The following is a 19,156-nucleotide window of genomic DNA, read 5'->3' on the forward strand; positions in this document are numbered from 1 at the left end:
CAGGGTTAAAGGTGGTACTCCATTTTCTCTCTTTCTGACCCCAGCAGCAGCCCACTTTCCCTCCCCTGCCTCACTCTGGTTTCTCCATTTTCACCCACCATGTCTACCATTTCCTTCTCATTTTTTCAGTTACATCTTCAGCTGCTCAGGTTCCAATCTGAGCCTTGAAAAGCACATGGAATTTAGGAAGAATTGTGAAAGTGTGTCGCTCTTCCAACTTCCTCTTTCAGCTCTATATACATTTAAAGATGTGTGGAAAGGTAACCATCTTCATCACCATGGCATGATGAAGAGACCAGTAGCCTTCCAGAGATGCTTGCTGGGTGCCTGCACTATGGTCTTTTAGATCCCAGGTGAGTGTCTTTTTATTCTCTCAGATCTTTAAAGTATAATGGCTGCTTCTATTTTAGCACTTTTCACAAACCCTTGCTGGCTTTAGATTGTTTTTAGTTGCTGTGTTTGTGTTGATAGTTACTGTTTAGATTTATTTATGATTTGTTTCAATGCTTTTCAATTGTTTGCATTTTGTTTTCTGTTTTTAATAAGCAAACTATCCAGGGAACTCAGTTATATTGGCAGTTTACAAATGTAATAACTAAATAGACATCCATGCATGCATGCATGTAATAAATGAATAGACACCTGGTTTTCTCTTCTCCCTTCCTCCACTATTTATATTCTGGAAGCCAAATAGATGGCTTGTTGTTTTTCTAATATACACCTTGATGCTTATTAATGCATTAGCATGTGGATGTAGAAGGCTGTGGCAGTTCCCTCCCCACTTACATTGGGAGCTCTTCCTGCCTTTCTTCCCCACTCCTCTTTTTAAACTTTAGTTGCAGTTCCCAGCCATTGGGCTTGAATGAAGAGGGAAGCAGCTAATAGTAAATAGATATAATTTGCATGAAACTCTAAGGCTTTTACATGGAATGGTTTTTGGGGGGAAGATATCAGTGAGTGCATTAAGAATACTGTATTGCACCAGCTTTTTTGCTTCAGATCACAGAACTACGAGTTATGTGAGAAGTATATTTTACCCCTTTCTTTCTGCATAACCTAAGCTTGGGCTGTGTACTTACACAGCATACATTGGAAGTACCTTTTCCAACCCCAAAGAATTTTGGGAACTGTAGTTAAGAGTGTTAGGAATTATAGCTCTGTGAGGGGTAAACTAAAGTTCCCAGGATTCTTGGGGTATGTGTGTGCTTTAAATGAATGGTATGTATGCAGCCCAAGTATCCAAAGTACAGACTATTATGCGGTACATACACCAGCTTGCTAGATGTTAAATGTATAGTGCCTGTGTTCCAATTTCATTTTAGGTGCAAACAAAAAATGGAGGGAGGCAACCATATCACATGGAGGTGTGTTTGTTTTGAGGATGAGGCTCAGAAAAATGTGGCAGCCCAGCTAAAAGAGGGTAGTTGGAAGATAAGCAGCATCCTAGTTAATTTCTTAATAGAAAGGCAAATGTGGCTCTTTATCTAATAATTGTTTTCAACTTCTGTGTGGCCTTTTAGAATGAATCATAAAGTAACTAACCAGCTTCATTTCTTATGCCTGTGACTTTCAGCTAATAGAAATGTTAAGCGAATGCACACACACAAAGAGAATAAAAAGTTTTATCTAGCTTTCCAACGCTGCCTGAAAAATGCCTCATCCAGCTATGCCGAGTGGGGAGCTGGCAAAACGGCTTATTTTAAAGATTCATGATTGGAGCGCCCAATAGAATCTGCCGTCTCCATAGAGCCAGGCCCTAGATTCCCCTTTAATGTAATTAAGCCTCAAGATTTATGAATACAAGAGGCCAGAACTTGATCCATGTTCATTTTCAATTACTGCGCTGAAAGGCCTCCATCCAGATGTCTCTATTTACAGCATTCAAACAGACGGGACCAGGGGCCTTAGGGGGGAGGGATCGCAAATTGTCACACTTGTTAATTCTTCACTGAGGATACTCAGCAGAGGTCTTGGCTTTGACCCAGTTACAAAAGACGGGTCTGCTGGAGCAAGTGCATCAATGATTAGAGGACTGACCCCATGACCTGCCAGAGTCCCTCCCTCGGCTTTGTAGGTATTTGTGTAATAATGGTGAGGGGGGGGGGGTTCATTCCTTTTTTTAAATTTTAAATTCTGTTACAGTTCTAGGATACAGAAAGAAAGCAGCTAGCCTAGCTCTGATGTGGAAGACAAACATACATAATGAGAAGATCAACCCTCCCTTGGCAACAGTAACTGCTATGAAATGCTACAGGGGAAATACACAGTACTTAGTGACCCAGATAATTGGGCCTATTTTAGCAACATTGTTTTATTTTTCTTTAGAAGGTCTCCCCCCATCCCATGTTCCCAGAATCTGTAAATCAGCTTGGAATATTAGAACATAGTCTCTTTTCTTTGTTACAACTCAGGGTTTTAGGTATAAAATTTTATTTCCCCAGCCACGAATTTGTGTAAGAATAAAGAGTGCAATATTTGTGCTTTTAGTTTCTGTTCCCCATCTCCCCCACACCTGCTACCGGTAAGCACAGACTAAGGATGCCTCTTGTTAAAAATATTGGCTTTAAAAAGTAGATTACATTTACAGAAAAAGAAATGCAGCTTGTTGTGTGCCTGCCTTCAATTAAAAATGCTAACAGAACATATTGTGTTCCTCAAAAACATTGCCTCTACCATCTTCTTACAGCTCAGGAGACACAAATGCTACTTGTCTGCCATATGCCCTCATTAAATAGTCTTGTCGAGTTCTGCTAAATATGATTTGATTTCTTCTGTTTATTTATTTTTTAAGTCCTTCAATAATTGCTGGTAGAGCTGTTCCCGTGTCAGTCTTTTTGTAAGGTTTCGTAAGCTGCTTTATCCGTAAAGTGGTACTCTGAGGATGTGTACTGAACAGGTCTGGGTAGAATTTAGGCAGAAGTGGAAGTGGTTGCTGTTGGATGGATCAGCCTTTGCCAGCCTGGTGTCCTCCAGGTGTTTTGGACTGCAACTTCCATCAGGCCCAACCAGCTGATGGGGATGTTGTCCAAAACACCTGAAGGGCTCCAGGTTGGCCAAGGCTGCATTATATGATTGCTCCATGATCCGCCCATTTGGCCCACAGATAGCTGCTGCAACTGAGGCCCAGTTCTCTGAAACGTCAGGTAAGGAGCCAAACCTGTTTCTGGGCTGCACCACCTCAGACTGCAGGTGATTGAATTATATATCCTCCATACATAACATAAAATTCACCACTATCATATCGGAGGGGAAGCCAGGCTAGAGGTCTTTCTCAAATCTAGCTTTTTATGTGCAAGGAATTATTTCTGTGGAGGAGTATCCATCCATGTATACATCCACCTGCTGTCTGACACTGGGGCATTCCAGAAACACACAAACCACCTGATCTGCTCTTTGTCTACATGCATGCAGGCTGAGTTCTGATCTTGGGTGCATGGCTCGTTTGTGCATGACAATTGAATACCATTTGCTGGAAACCAGGGGAAGGGAGACTGTGCTGCTGTGCTTATGTTGTGCTCCCTGGTTTCACACAGGCATCTGCTTGGCCACCGTGAGAACAGGATGCTTGACTATATGGCTCATTTGCCTGATTCAGCATGCTATTATTTTGTTCTTCTGTCGGGCAGACATTCCACAACTGCAGCTTTCCCATAGCAGTCATCCATCCCTTTCCCTGCATCTGAGAACCCTGATTAGGCCACGGTCCCCATTTGCATCTACACAGGTGCCTGAAGCTATGTGCGCATGTATGTGTGGCATTTGCACTTCATGTCTTTGCTGTGGTATGATACCATTTGTTCTCATGCATTTCACTTCTTTCCTTGACTCAAGCCTCAAAGCTGTGCATTCCTGCTGTAGTTTTATCATGACCTCATACACTTGCTGGAAATTCCTTCGGAATAACTCTTGGCTACCATAGACACTGTGAGAACAAATATTGAGACTAGAACTTCCCTTGAGTTCAGTGCTTTTGCTCCAAGATTTGCAATTCTACTATCCCATCATTTTTTTTTAAAAAAAGGCATGTGTGATAAATGTAGCACATCCTAACTGAGATGCGGAAGAAGCAAAGGCAAAGACACTTCCCGTCCTTTCCTCCAGGAACTTGATCAGTCATCCTACTACAAAGAGGCCGTCATATGCTGTTGAAATCAAATATATTCTCCTAAAGACCAAAAAACAATAAAAAATATAGTAGGGTGGGTGACCGGGAGACTAAGCTGCTACTTGCTCAGGAAGATGTTATGATGCCAATAAAGCCAAAGAAATTAACTTTGGATAAGGGAAGTAGTATAAACTATGCTTGCCTTGAAAAGTTCATGAATTCAGAAATGAAGGTGGGTGGGGTAAAGCTTCTAGGTGCTTTAATGTCTGCTTTAGTCTTTCTGGGAAAACAATGTGGCATAGATTATAAGTAAATAAACATTATGAATATAAATAATAATAATAAATTTTATTTATACCCCGCCCTCCCCAGCCAAGACCGGGGTCAGGGTGGCTAACACCGAATATAAAACAATTAATTAAAATACAGCTTAAAAACAAGATTAAATACAACATTAAAATTAAAATGCAGTTGTTGTTGTTTAGTCGTTTAGTCGTGTCCAACTCTTCGTGACCCCATGGACCATAGCACGCCAGGCACTCCTGTCCTGCACTGCCTCCCGCAGTTTGGTCAAACTCATGTTCGTAGCTTCGAGAACACTGTCCAACCACCTTGTCCTCTGACGTCCCCTTCTCCTAGTGCCCTCAATCTTTCCCAACATCAGGGTCTTTTCCAAGGATTCTTCTCTTCTCATGAGGTGGCCAAAGTATTGGAGCCTCAGCTTCACGATCTGTCCTTCCAGGGAGCACTCAGGGCTGATTTCCTTCAGAATGGATAGGTTTGATCTTCTTGCAGTCCATGGGACTCTCAAGAGTCTCCTCCAGCACCATAATTCAAAAGCATCAATTCTTCGGCGATCAGCCTTCTTTATGGTCCAGCTCTCACTTCCATACATCACTACTGGGAAAACCATAGCTTTAACTATACGGACCTTTGTCGGCAAGGTGATGTCTCTGCTTTTTAAGATGCTGTCTAGGTTTGTCATTGCTTTTCTCCCAAGAAGCAGGCGTCTTTTAATTTCGTGACTGCTGTCACCATCTGCAGTGATCAAGGAGCCCAAGAAGGTAAAATGCAGTACAAGTAAATGCAGTACAAGTAAATATTTAGAATTTTAATCCCACATATTACACTGACTTGTTGACTGTTCTTTTTGATTCCCGACTAGCCATTAATGATTTATGCGTTCAAGATAAATTATTACTTGTGCAGTGATATATGTATAAATCATATCATCAGTTATATATACACTTCCATCCATATATCCCACTATATAATAATACCCAAATCTAAATAATTTTACTTTATTTGTCTGTGCATAGGTATTACCTTTTGAAGCTATTTACTATTTACCTCAAAAGGCAACCTTTGGTAGCACATGACTCTCTTAATCTCAGAGTCATGGGTTCAATCCCCATTTTGGGCAAAATACTCCTTCATTGCAGGGGATTGGACTAGATGACCCTTGTGGTCCCTTCCAACTTGATGATCCTACGATTTCCTATGAAATGAGGCAGTTATGCTGAATTCCCTTCAAAATAATGAAATCAGGCTGATGGACACATGAAATTAGGCAGAGTGGCCAGTTAGAGTGAGGGCCACATGTAGCTCTAACAGTCCAGGTTGCCCACCTCTGCTCTTAAGTGATGGACACAAGTGGCTTAACATTTGTGGAATGCTCTCAAGGAGGCTCATCTGGCAACATCTTCATTCATTTTTACATGCAAAAACTTTCCTTTTTACCCAGGCTTTTGCTCCTTAATTTGAAAGGATTTAAAGTATTTGTGGCCTCTTGGTACAGGATCTGTAAGATCTGTCTTTTAGTATTTCCGTTGGGTGTGTAAGTTGGTTTGATTCCTTTCCATGAGTAAAGCGGCTAAATAATTTCAAGTGGGACATACTAGGAAATCTTCAGTTGTTCAGATATGGGAATAAACAGCTCACACATGCACATTTACCATTTGATGAATGTGATGACAGGTGACAGGCTTGCATGTGTCTAACAGCCATTGTGGTTCGGTGATCTCTTGCTGTTAATTAAAATGAAGACAAATCCTTCTCAGGTGTTCCAGGTCACAGGCAAGGAGTCAATAGCATATCCCTTCAATTAAACTTTCAAACTGTACATTATGGCTCTGGAGGCTACATTGATTGCTGCTGCTGATGTTGTAAGCTGTGCAGATGCAGGATGTGTGTTCACGCACTTTCCTGAATATCGTGGAACTAGATTAGAGTAAACGCAGTCAAATGCTGCCTGTGTCCCAGCATGTTACTGGGGAGAAAATAATGTGCTCCTTCATGCCAGTTGGTTTGGCTGGAAGTGAAGCCAGAAGCATGACCTTTGGATATTTCTGCAGAGGCTATATAATTATCTTTCTTCTTAGCTGACCTAAGATTGTCCAGCTGTGGAAAGCAAGTGCTCTTTGTATTGATTTTATCTTAAGGATATTATCATAGGAGGAAAGAAGAAGCTGAAGTAGGGGATATTTTTTTGTAATTAGGTGACTCAGAAATTGAATAAAATAAAATAAAATATACAGTTGGCTACAAAGCGGACTATCATTCTCTTACATTCATTTAAAGCTTACGTTAATATACTAGGGAGTTTTTGCAACTGCACACAGGTCTTATTCCTTAATACAGCCTTCCCTAACCTTGGTACCCTTCACATGGGTGTGCTGGCTGAAGCCGATGGAAGCTGTAGTGTAGAGCAGACCAGGTTGGAGAAGGGTGCTTCAATAGTAGCTCCAGTGCTGTATGCAAATCAGCAAAAACAGTTGGCACACACAGGCGCATAGCAAGGGAGGGGCAAAGGGGGTGGGCCTCCCCTAGCTCCACTCTCGCAGGGGCAGAACATGCGCAGTCCGTCCTGACTCGTCCTGGCGTGTGCGTCGTGACATCACGACGCATGCACAATGCGGAGCAACGCGACGCCCCCAGGGGGTGCCGCCATGGGCAGCTAAGCGGCACCGTTCACCACTGGGCACACATTGATAATCCATCATGAAAAGATTGAAAGATTGAGTGGATCCCACTTTTGCCCACAAGGACCTGGCGTTTTATCACTATATTGCCTGTAGAATTGGAATGCAATGCTTTGCATGCATAAGAGTCAGAGTTCCATTGCAGCTTGTGAGGTGACGCAGTGGAGGAAAATTGCTTCTGTCATTGAGTGGGTGACTGAGGGAGAGGTGGACACTACATGGACTCAGTGGTGGCATGGGGTTGCTATGTCAGACATGGGGCTGGTGAACGGCTGGTGTCAGTTGCCTCTACTGGGTACTGTCCCAATAGTGATGTGCCTTTTACTCTGTTTTTCACAATGTGTGGGTGAGAAGGAAGGGTAAGGGAAACAAATGGATGAATAGGGTAGGGTGGGGAGTTTGTGGCTACATAATTTTAGATACCCGTGGGCTGTGGCTGCAATCCTATTTACACTTCCCTGCTAATAAGTCTTACTGAACTCAGTTGGATGACTTTCTTCTGATTAGGTCTGCATAGGATTACACTGTTGGAGTATCTAAGCAAAATTAAAGACTTCTCTTCATATTCCATGTTTGTAAAGTTAGGTAAGCTTCAGAATCTGATGATAATCCTGGATGAAACTCTTAACAAAGGGTAACCATCACAAATATGAACAACTTTCCACAGAGTTCACAGAACTGTGTTTGCACTAAAGTGATCTTCAGAAGTAAATGCATATTTGCTACCTATTGTGGGATCCCATGTAGATATTTTTATAACTTACTTTCCCCCCAGGCTTTTGATAGACTAAGATGATACTACCTGTATTATGCTGTTAGTATTCTGCCAAAGCGTCATGTTGCTGTTATGGACGGTTGTTTGCTTTGCTTTCTTTTTATGGTGTAATGTGTTTATATTTAAACAAGACACTTAGGACCTTCAGCTAGCAAGCAACTAACAAGTCTTAATAATAATAATATACCGTATTTTTCCATGTATAAGACTAGGTTTCCCCCCTAAAAATAATGTCAATAATTGGGGACGTCTTATATACTGGGCCACCCCCCTATTATCTTAAATCTGAGTTCCCCAAAATAGAGGGCGTCTTATACATGGGGGCTTCTTATAGACAGAAAAATATGGTAGTTCCAATGTGTTGCTGAAACAAATGCTATATATAAGTTAATTAGAGATGGACAGCAAATATAGACCATGGTTTAGGAACTCCTGTCACACATGGGGAGGTCTCTGTCTGAAGGTCTTTCCCCTAACATCAGCCTCCAGTTTGCACTGCAAACTGCTTTTGAATTTCTCTGGAATTTAAATCAAGGCTAAGAATGGGGTTATATTAGTAGTGATGTATAGGTGAGCATATACATAGATTATTAACATACTGTTTTATATAGCAAGGGCTGCTGTGGCATCTTAAAGATGGAGACATTTAATCTGGCACATGCTGACAGAAAACACTTTACCAAATGCCATAGCTGCCAAGTTTTCCCTTTTCTCGCGAGGAAGCCTATTCAGCATAAGGGAAAATCCCTTTAAAAAAGGGATAACTTGGCAGATATGCCAAATGCATGTAATGACTTAGGTAGTAAAGAAGCATTGAGGAAAGTGGACTCTAGTGCTCATAAACAGGTGCCACAATAAATGTGCTAGTATTAAAAGGCAGCATTGGGCTCCTTGCTGATTTTGCTGTAAGAGATCTTGCCAACCTTGATAATCATTTAGAAATAGTTTTGAATGTGGTTGCTGAGCCATCAGACTCATTCCCTACGGCACTCTTATCAACTGTCCTAAATGTGTGATTATTATTTTTTGTTGGCAACTTTTGTGCTACACATTCTTTGAGTTGAGAATGATGGCTAATGGTACTATTACAGCATACATTCCTTTTCATAAATAAATGCAAAGCTCATTAGCGGGCTGTTTAAATATTATGTTCAAAACATTATTTGTGCTACCTGGATGTAGAGATGTTTTCTTTTTTGAATTGTAAAGACCAAGTCATACACATGAGACAATCTAGAAGGTAGCTCCTAAATTTTAAATTGTGCACATCTGTCAGCTTTTGACAACAATGAATCTTAAGTAGATTTGCGAGTTATTTATGGTTATCAAAGTGATGTCCCCATTGTAGATGGAAAGTCATGGGGTGCCTCCCTTGTTTTCTGACTTCCCTCTTGCGGTGCTGTAAATCTAACTTCTGCCCATCCCATTGTTAAAAGAAAAGCAGCCATATTGTGCTGATTGCTATTAAATTAAAGCAGAAAGAGTGAGAAACAAATGGGAAAGCCCATCTTACCAGCAGGAGTGCCACTACCTTTTATTTGGCCTTTTGGAGGTCACAAAGTCATTGCAGGGATCTGACCTCCGATAACCCCCTTTGCTGGAACAGCATGCAGCTTCTCTCTGGAAGAACTTAATTAAACACAATTGAATTTCCTTGCTAACATTTGTAGCTGAAAAGCTTGCTCTTTGATTGCTTGGTGTTTGCTGGTTAGAAGAAAACCAAGATGCTGCTTTTGTTCCCCAAAGAAAAGTTAGCATATGTTAGTTCAGGATTCATGGTTTTCTTTACATTTCTCACTGGTTCTCAAACACTGCAGGCAGAGGAAAATATTGCAGGATAAGAAAAGGGGGAAAATAAAGATTTATTGTTGTATTAACTAGAAAACGAAAGACGAATTCTTATACTTGGAGATAGTGTGTGGCTTTCTTTTTTCTTTCCCCACTCATTTAAACAGTTGCCTAAATAATTGGGTCAATCTATTTGGACAGGCTGGTCTATGCTAATTGCCAAAAACATAGCTTTAAAATACCTTAAAATGTATCTGACGAATAAACTTACATGTAGTGAGGCTTTTTAAAAGGGTGATTTTCCATGTATGTTTTGAGTTAATTCCTATTTGCATGGTGGCCCCAACTCAGACATAGCACATATGCAAACACTTACTTATAGTAACACATTTCTGGCTATCTCATCAGTTGTGTGCCAAGTTGCTCCCTGGGTCAGTGTCAATTATTCCCCCGGGGCGGACCCTAGTAAAGCCCATTGGCCAGTTGGGAATCCCCAGACCCAGGCCTACCTGCTATTAGCCAATCTGCAGGCAGACTTGCACTCTTCCCCAACCAGCCGCTGGATCGCTGAGGTGGGGCTGTCGCCAGGCCACAATACCAGCTGAGCATTTAAAGTAAATGGACTTCTCAGCCTTTTAAACAGCAGACCCACAGTTTAGAAGAATGCCCCATACCAATGTGTGACAGCAATGCAACTAGTGCAACTGTCCAGAAGCAAGTCTCACTAAGTTCAAAGGGGCTTAATAGGATGGCATAGGATGGCAGGTGTGCAGTCCAAGACTCGGCACATTTACTCAGAAGAATTAGTATGTACAAAGGAAAATACCTCATACAATGCCTAATAAATTTATGGAAATCACTGCTGCAAGATGTGGTTATAGCCATTGCATTAGATGGCTTTGAAATGGGACAAATTTACGGAGGACAGGTTTATCTGTTGGTGCTAGCTAAATGGAAGCTAAAATCACAGGCCCTCTTGTCCAACCCACTAATGGAGGTAGAAAATCCAGAGGTGGAGCATCCCCAACAGATGGCTTCCTGGGTTCTGCTTGGTGCCCTTGCCAAACTGCTCTTAACATCAAAAATTTTCTCTTAATGTTCAGCAGGAATCTACCATTTTTTAACAAGCATATAGCTAGACGTTAAGTTGACTACTCTCAAAAAGCTTTTGACAAGGTCCTCACCAAAGACTCCTGAGTAAATTTAGCAGCCATGGAATAAGAGAAGGGGTCCTATTGTGGATCAGGAAATGGCTAAGTAACTGGAAGCAGAAAGTAGGAATAAATGGACAGGACAGTTCTCTGAATGTAGAAAGCCAGCATGGGAAAGAACTCCTGGAAAGCATAGTATATATAGATTGGGTGTACTGCTCACATGCACAACATGAATTTGTATGATGGTATGCAATGAACTTGTGTGACAGCCCTTCAGGTATTTGAAGAGCGCTTACTGTGTGCCCTTCACCTTCAGTCTTCTCGAGGCTAAACCTCCAGTAAGTATCTGAATATGCCACTGAAGACTACTTAGGAGAACAGCAGAAGAGGGCTGTTCTACTGTGTGTTTCCCAGAAGATTCTGGCTGGCTAGGGCTTGCAACCTGAATATTCAATTAGATGGCACTTCGACCTGTTTCAGCAGGGCTTATATTATCTTTTTTTTTTATTTTTTAAAAAATATTTTTATTAATTTTCCAATTAAAACCAATTATATCACATTTCAATATTTCAAATTATACACATATATATATCAATCAAACCGAATGTTATGCCAAATCATCTAAATAATTTATTTTTGGGTTCCCATGCTTCAAGAAATTGGGAATTCCTCGCAACTGTCCACTGCCGTCTTATTTCTAAAGTTCAAATCGTCCTCCAAGCTCATAATATTCCAAATCTTCCCCTTACAGTCACCTAGATGTTTTCCACTTTCATCCGATTGTTCCAGCTGCTGAGATAAATGTCAAACGAAGTTTCACAGATGTTCTTTCTCCTGTGTGAGTTAATCAGTCCAGCCTCCCCATAAATCTTCTTAGTGGAGCTCCCTGTTGCGACGGAGTAGCAGCGCCATCTTAAAAGGCTCAAATCACTTTCATTTTCTCTCATAGCCATGAAGATTTACGATTTATTTATCTTTATAGAATTTACAGCTTTTTCAGGCAGGAGACCCAAACATCCAACCATGAACTCTTGGTAAATTAATGGATCTCCTTGCCCTATAGCTGAACTTAGCTTCAGGTCGCTGCTCCAATTTAAAGTGCGTCACAGCTCATAAATCCTCCGAACGCGTCCAGAACTCCTTCCGTCTGACTAGGGGGGGGCTTTTCTCATCGGCAACTTCACATCTTTAAGAAATATGCTCAGTAACAACAGCTATAGAGTTCAACTCACACAGTCTTTTGCTTCTCTTTCACTCCAAACAAGCCAGGACATCGCGTCCGGGAAGATACGAGGCAACAATATGAAGAAAAAATAAAAACTTGCTTCCCTTATCGCTCCGTCCCCATCAATCCTTCTTCCAGATGCCGTACATTCTTTGACTCCTCTCGCTCAGCAGCATAAAATTCTCAGCAGTAAACAGCGCTTCTTCCCCTCCTTCTGAAGTATGTCCATAGATTTAAGCCTAATTATCTTCTTTAACCATGGAAATCCCCGCCATGCAGATTAGCGTCCGGGAGTCCTGGCCGTCGTAAGTGCTCAGCCCAAGCTCCCCCCACTCCAAAAACAGTCGGAGTGGGTCTGGTAACCCCCGGAGAGGGTAGGGGGTTGCCATTTACTCCCCTAGCAACCGCCAAATTCCTTACGAAGGTCAGAGAGATGGAAAACAGGTCCGCCATTCCTGCAGGCGGAAACCGGAACCAGGGCTTATATTATCTGACTGTTTTATTTAGGCTTATCCCTGTCCTTGTCACCCTATCTGGGACTGTGTAGATTTTGTGCATGGAAGGTAGGGAGGGCCAGAGGTATATTTAGGGGCGTGCAACCAGTTCATTTGCACTGTGTGTCACAGGGGATGCTGCAACTATTATTTAGAATGGAGCGGGAGAAGTGGGCTCAAGGGCACACACAGAATTTTGGTGTTGCAAAGGGCGCCACTGAAATTTAAGGTCACCCCAAGGTCTGCCACTGGGAGGGCACAGACGTATGTGTGATTTTATGTGGGTGGTGCTGTGGGTTAAACCACATAGCCTAGGGCTTGCCGATCAGAAGGTTAGCGGTTCAAATCCCCGTGACAGGGTGAACTCCCGTTGCTCAGTCCCTGTTCCTGCCAACCTAGCAGTTCGAAAGCATGTCAAAGTGCAAGTAGATAAATAGGTACCGCTACAGCGGGAAGGTAAACAGCATTTCCGTGTGCTGCTCTGGCTCGCCAGAAGCGGCTTTGTCATGCTGGCCACATGACCTGGAAGCTGTACGCCGGCTCCCTCGGCCAATAACGTGAGATGATCGCCGCAACCCCAGAGTCGGTCACGACTGGACCTAATGTTCAGGGGTCCCTTTACCTTTTTACTTTACAGATAAAGGTTTTTTACTTCTTCTAAGGTTACATGATTCTACACAGTGTTCCTTATCGTTCAATCAGATGTACTGGAGGAAAACCTGTGTGGCTGTATTGAGTCTTAAAAAAACACATATTCATTCTGTGCCCTGCAGGGGATTTGATGCCCATGTTTGGTGGAAGCAATTTGTAAAACACACACACACACACACACCACTAAACCAAAATAGATCATGTTACCAGCTCATTAGAGTGAATGTGTCCTGATAACTGTAAAACGAACCTCACCCATTTCATTCTGCCCCCCCCCCCATTTTGCACATTTAATTTGCTAGGTGGTTTCATTTATTACTAGATTCAAGCAGGCAGGCCCTGGTACTGGGCCTTCTTCATGAAACAAAAACATTAACCCTCTAGTACACCACCTGTTTGCAGTCCATTGTTAGCTCAAAGGTCTCTCTTTTTGTATCCAACGTTGTTTAGCTATTTTTTCATTGACTTCGTTCTTTATGAAGACGCAGGCTGGAACTGTGTTCCCTTTTAAAAAACATACACACACAAAACCAAACCAGAAATGTACTTTCTCTCTCCCTTTCGCTCTGCCATTAATACCATACTCGTGTCTGCTTTTCTCTGTATTCAAAGAGGACACAAAACTCCTTGTATTCTTTTTAGGACCGGTGTACCTTTAGTTTTCTGCCTCACTCCTCATGCTTTCCCCAAATGTGCTTGATTAGGTGACAATATATAATTACTGGCAAACTACTGTAGTTAAATTGCTTTATAAGTGTCCAAAATTCCCTCATTTCATTGCTTTCATTTATCAGTCCCTATTGTACAGCCACAGTTCTATATAAACACAAATGATTGTTAATGAATGCCTAATGCCATATTCATTAGAAAATTGGGTTAGTGGTTAGCAATGAATATCTGAAGTCCTTAGTACCTTCAAGTACGTTTTCTCCCTTTGCTGGGTACAATGCTTTATTTTCTTTCTGATGATTTACCTGTCTCTTATTCTCATGCAGCCTAACTTTAAAAAATTGGAAATGAAGCCTTTGTTCCAAACCCTACAAATGCTTCCCTGCTGCAGGTGCTTAAGAAGAAGAAAAAGAAGACATGCATCAGCAGCAGTAATTTATGATTAGCAAATACTTTGCAGAATAAGAGGGTGGTTAATGTTCAGAGCCCTGTTTTAGAAAATATTTTTACGTATGGACTCAAAAACCTGACAAAGTCTGTTAAATATGCTAGATGTGCTTTCCTACTTTTTCTGGTGTCTCCTTTTGGTGACAGATGAGAATGAAGTCCAGTTTCTGCTAAAGCACGAAGAATGCACAGGTGTAACTTCACATTAGTGTAGGCAGTAGCAGACATACACTGGTGTAAATGGTCACGTATGAAGATTGCAGGGATGTCTAAAGGGTATTTTGCACACTACACAAAGTCAAATGCAGTGTAAATGATCTTGACTTAGGTGTGAGCAGTGTGGTGGCCAAGTCTGCTGATGGCACCAAATTCTTTAAAGCAACATGAAGCAAATCAGATTGATAGAACAATCTCTCTTCAAACAGGATGAATTGGCAGCAGCATGTGGTATGGTAATTGAAAAGTGATGCACATTTGGATAAAAAAATCTCTTAACCTAACACCATGTATTCATAGATAAAGTCTGAGCCAGTAGTATCCAGGAAACCCAGAAGTGTGTTGGGGTGTGTGTGTGTTTCAAGATGGTCAGGATGTCAAATAATAACTTTATTGGCTATCATATTCAATATTGTGCTTGCTCAAAGTATAACTGTGCTAGCAGTTCTTTTTTTTTTTGCCTGATCATCCCTGGCCAATCTTGGCATGGGTCTAGCTCCCTCTGTCTCCCCCTTTCCAGGGTACATGGTGGTGACTGACCAGGAACAAGATCTCAGGGTGGTGGCTAGCTCAGTGAAAATACGGGCCTGGAGCACTTCTAGTCTGTCATTTTTGCCATAAAGAAAAGAAGTGTTCTGTTCTCACAGCAGCCAACAAGATAACCACAGGAAACCCATAAGCTGAGTGCAACAGCACTCTTCCACTTGCGCTCCTCAGTGACTGATGTTGTAGATGGGCTTGCTGCTAGGTGAGAGAACCTGGGGAGGCAGGAGGGAGTTAACTTGGCTTCCAAGTGAGAGGCGGAGTGCTGATAAGCTGTTTCTGTGGTGAGAGCATGAATGCAGCCCAGGATCACATATCCAGTGTAATTTTGCTATTTTAAATTGCTTTGATCATTTTTGTATTCATATGCTATTCACTGCTTTGAGGTCATTTGGGTCAAAAAACAGTATATAAATCATAACGTAACATGTGGTTTGAAATGCACAGGGTTCTTTCCGTGTGATCAGGGATTCAACCTTTGTGTGCAGATAGCCCTCTTATACACATTTGTCTGAGTACAAGTTACGTTGATCTCAATGGGGCTTACTTCCAGTTAGACATGTATAGGATTGTACTATGGAAAAAGTACGCCTAAACCTTGTGGTACTAAATTTTCTGCCCATTACTTACCGTAATTTCAAATAGCTCCCAGAGCTGAATCCTCTTGTTTGCTTTATAGGTGTATGAATGTGAAAACAACCATTATTCCTTTGGGTTCAGGAGACACAGTGTGACAAATTCTGAGAACTTTCGACCAAACTATAATCAAAACTGAAATACAAACAATCTGGCCACTCTTTTCTTGTCACTTTCATCCACCCACCAAGCTGTGATTTGAGAACTAGGATTATATATTATACAGTATATACACTGCAAAGGATGAAAGGCAAATTACTGGGGTGGAATGGGGAAGAAACTCTACCAACCATTTGTTCATTGTTTAGGAAATGATGTTCTCCAAGGCACAAAATACATACATACTTTTTTAAAAAAAGAGGGAAAATTATAGTATCGGGTTAAATTAGGTTACTTCATATTATATGATTCAAGCAACATTGACAACAGGGAATAGGATACAAGGCAAAATAGGGCATAATCTTCCCTCCAGGTATAAGTGGATCAAATTCATTTATGTAACAAGAAGGTAAGGAGCGGTGCTTCCTACATGGTTCATTCTCATGTAAAGCATTTTCATCTCAGCCAAGCAGCCAAGGTTCGGGAGAATGAGCAGTTTATGGCCATTTTTCAGGGCTAGACGCAATATGAACATCCAGTACTGCTCAGTCAGATTCCTTAGACTTCAGCCCCTACAACTAAGCCATTTAGACCTATGGATCCTTATGGGGTTTCTTACCCAATACAATTCAAAGAAGAAGAAAGTAGGCTTTCCCCTCCCTCCTTTCCCACTTTGTGCTAGCTGAAAAAAATGGGTTATAAGGATTCTTAACAGTGCAATGCTGTGTTCAATTAAGTTTACACCCTATTGATCACAGGCTAAAATATGTAATAGGTAAAGGTAAAGGGACCCCTGACCATTAGGTCCAGTCGTGACTGACTCTGGGGTTGCGCGCTCATCTTGCATTATTGGCCGAGGGAGCCGGCGTATAGCTTCCAGGTCATGTGGCCAGCATGACAAAGCTGCTTCTGGCAAACCAGAGCAGCACATGGAAACGCCGTTTACCTTCCCGCTATAGCGGTTCCTATTTATCTACTTGCATTTTTTTTGATGTGTTTTCGAACTGCTAGGTTGGCAGGAGCTGGGACCAAGCAATGGGAGCTCACCCCGTCACAGGGATTCGAACCACCGACCTTCTGATCAGCAAGCCCTAGGCTCAGTGGTTTAGCCCACAGCGCCACCTGGGTCCCTAAAATATGTAATATATACACTCAAAAAAGCTCAGTTGGTTGGAGCATGGTGCTGATAATGCAAGTTTGATCCCTGTATGGGACAGCTGCATATTCCTGCATTGCAGCGGACTAGATAATAATAATTTGAATAATAATAATTTATTATTTATACCCCGCCCATCTGGCTGGGTTTCCCAGCCACTCTGGGCGGCTTCCAACCGAATATTAAAAACAGTACAGCATCAAACATTAAAAACTTCCCTAAACAGGGCCGCCTTCTGTTCTCTTCTGAAAGTAGAATTGTTACTTATTGCCTTGAATAATAATAACTCAGGGTCCCTTCCAACTCTAAAATTCTATGATTCTATGAAAATACTTCTAAAAGAGATACGTAATTACAATATCCCTATATGCATCTCCCCATCACTTTCTGCATACTTCATAGGCCATCTTGTTCAACCCTCGCATAATGTAACAAATTATAGTTAAGAGTACCCCCAACGGATGGCTGTCCAGCCTTTGCAACACTCCTCTAGATAATTGATTCTATTGTCAAACTGCTCTTACTGTTCTCATGAAAATTCATCAGCATTTTAGTGTGAATTTCTGCCTCATACTTTTGCCTAATACGGTTGAGAAACAATTTCTCCCCTGCATTTTCATTAATGTATGAATTTTTTACGTACACTTTAACCTAGTATATGCATTTTTATACACATTACTGGAGAACTTCACTGCAAAATTTGAAAGCATGCACATTTGGAAGGATTGCTGCGTTTTGGTTTTCAAGTTGTTTAGGAAAGTGCAAATTAGGTAGGCTTGCCTTTAAATGCGAACTGAGCCAAACAGCCTCAATACCTCAGCAAGGCAGAGCATAAGACTCTTAATATCAGGGTCATAGGTTCCAGCTTCACTTTGGGCAAAAGATTCCTGCATTGCAGGGGGTTGGACTAGATGACCCTTGTGCACCCTTCTAACTCTACAATTCTATGAAAGATTCTATTAAATTTTTCTCCTATCCCCACCCTCCACATGAAAACTACAATGCCAGGAAGAAAAGCCTAGACTGGGTTTTTAATTCAAGCCATGTGTACTTCGTATAATGATTGGTGTGGTTGGCATCACAGGAGCACTGAATTGTACCTTTGTGGAAAAAAGACTACCACTGTTCTGTTTTATGTTACCATAGTCTCAAAAGTATCAGTTAATCCTGGTTTGGGCTTGCCACGAGGGATGGCTATATGTTTAGTGACTGGACTTAACCGTCCAGGGGTTCTGTTCCTTTACATTTACCTTAGTGAAACTACAGTTGCTTGATTCCCAAATTGCCTTGGAACTGGCCACACCTTGACATTTGATTTAATACATTCCATTCACGTTGTTTCCTAAGAACTTTAGATTATCTTTCACAGAGGTGCAGTTCTCAGCACCCTTAAATTACAGTTCCCATGATACTTTGTGGGAAGTCACACACTTTAAATGCATGGTGTAGATGTGAAAGTGAATGGCCCTAAACTAATGAACAAAGTATTTGAGTGTTAGCTGGTAAAGCTTAATATGTTCAAGACACATAAATAGAAAAGAGAAGAGCTGTATTGGACCATGCCATGGTTAAAGCATTCTGATGGAATGACACCAAGAGTATCCAGTTTGTCCAGTAATGTCAGATCACAAGAAGTTCCTGACACTAAACTAGATGGGCCATCTACTCATATACTGGCTAACAGTCAGCAGCAATCTATGGTATTAATGTTCTGATGATGGGAGATGATTGCCTGTAAATGCATTAGTCAATTACTTTTAATGGATTACTTTAAAAGCAAAACAATACACCCAGCTGTGTAATTTTACATAATTTCTTAAATTCTATCAAACACATTGTACATACATGTTTTTCCCCTCAATCAATTTTGTTTTTATTGTTCAGAAAACTACTAAAAAAATTGTCCAATAGCACCTTAAGGTAAAGGGACCCCTGACTGTTACGTCCAGTCGTGGACGACTCTGGGGTTGCGACGCTCGTCTCGCTTTACTGGCCGAGGGAGCCGGCGTACAGCTTCTAGGTCATGTGGCCAGCATGTCTAAGCCGCTTCTGGTGAACCAGAGCAGCACACAGAAACGCCAACTTAGTTTGTTCTGGGTATAAGCTTTCGTGTGCATGCACACTTCTTCAGATTCTTAAGGCTTTGTGACCTAGTGTACCCAGTTCATGATACTTAGTGGATTATTTACAGTGCATTTTTTTCTGCATCTAAATGTG

The 19,156-nt window shown here is 41.5% G+C and overlaps 1 long non-coding RNA gene across 2 annotated transcripts in view; it reads left to right on the top strand.

Annotated features, from left to right (window-relative positions):
- LOC132592769 (uncharacterized) overlaps positions 1-19,156 on the top strand; it is a 61,865-nt gene that overhangs the window by 13,909 nt on the left and 28,800 nt on the right. For both annotated transcript variants that reach the window (XR_015951744.1, XR_015951745.1), the window contains one exon: positions 231-353. This is a non-coding gene — a long non-coding RNA (uncharacterized LOC132592769). The remainder of the gene's footprint in view (positions 1-230; positions 354-19,156) is intronic.

This window comes from Zootoca vivipara, chromosome 9, assembly GCF_965207765.1.
Source record: "Zootoca vivipara chromosome 9, rZooViv2.hap1.1, whole genome shotgun sequence".
Lineage (NCBI taxonomy): Eukaryota > Metazoa > Chordata > Lepidosauria > Squamata > Lacertidae > Zootoca > Zootoca vivipara.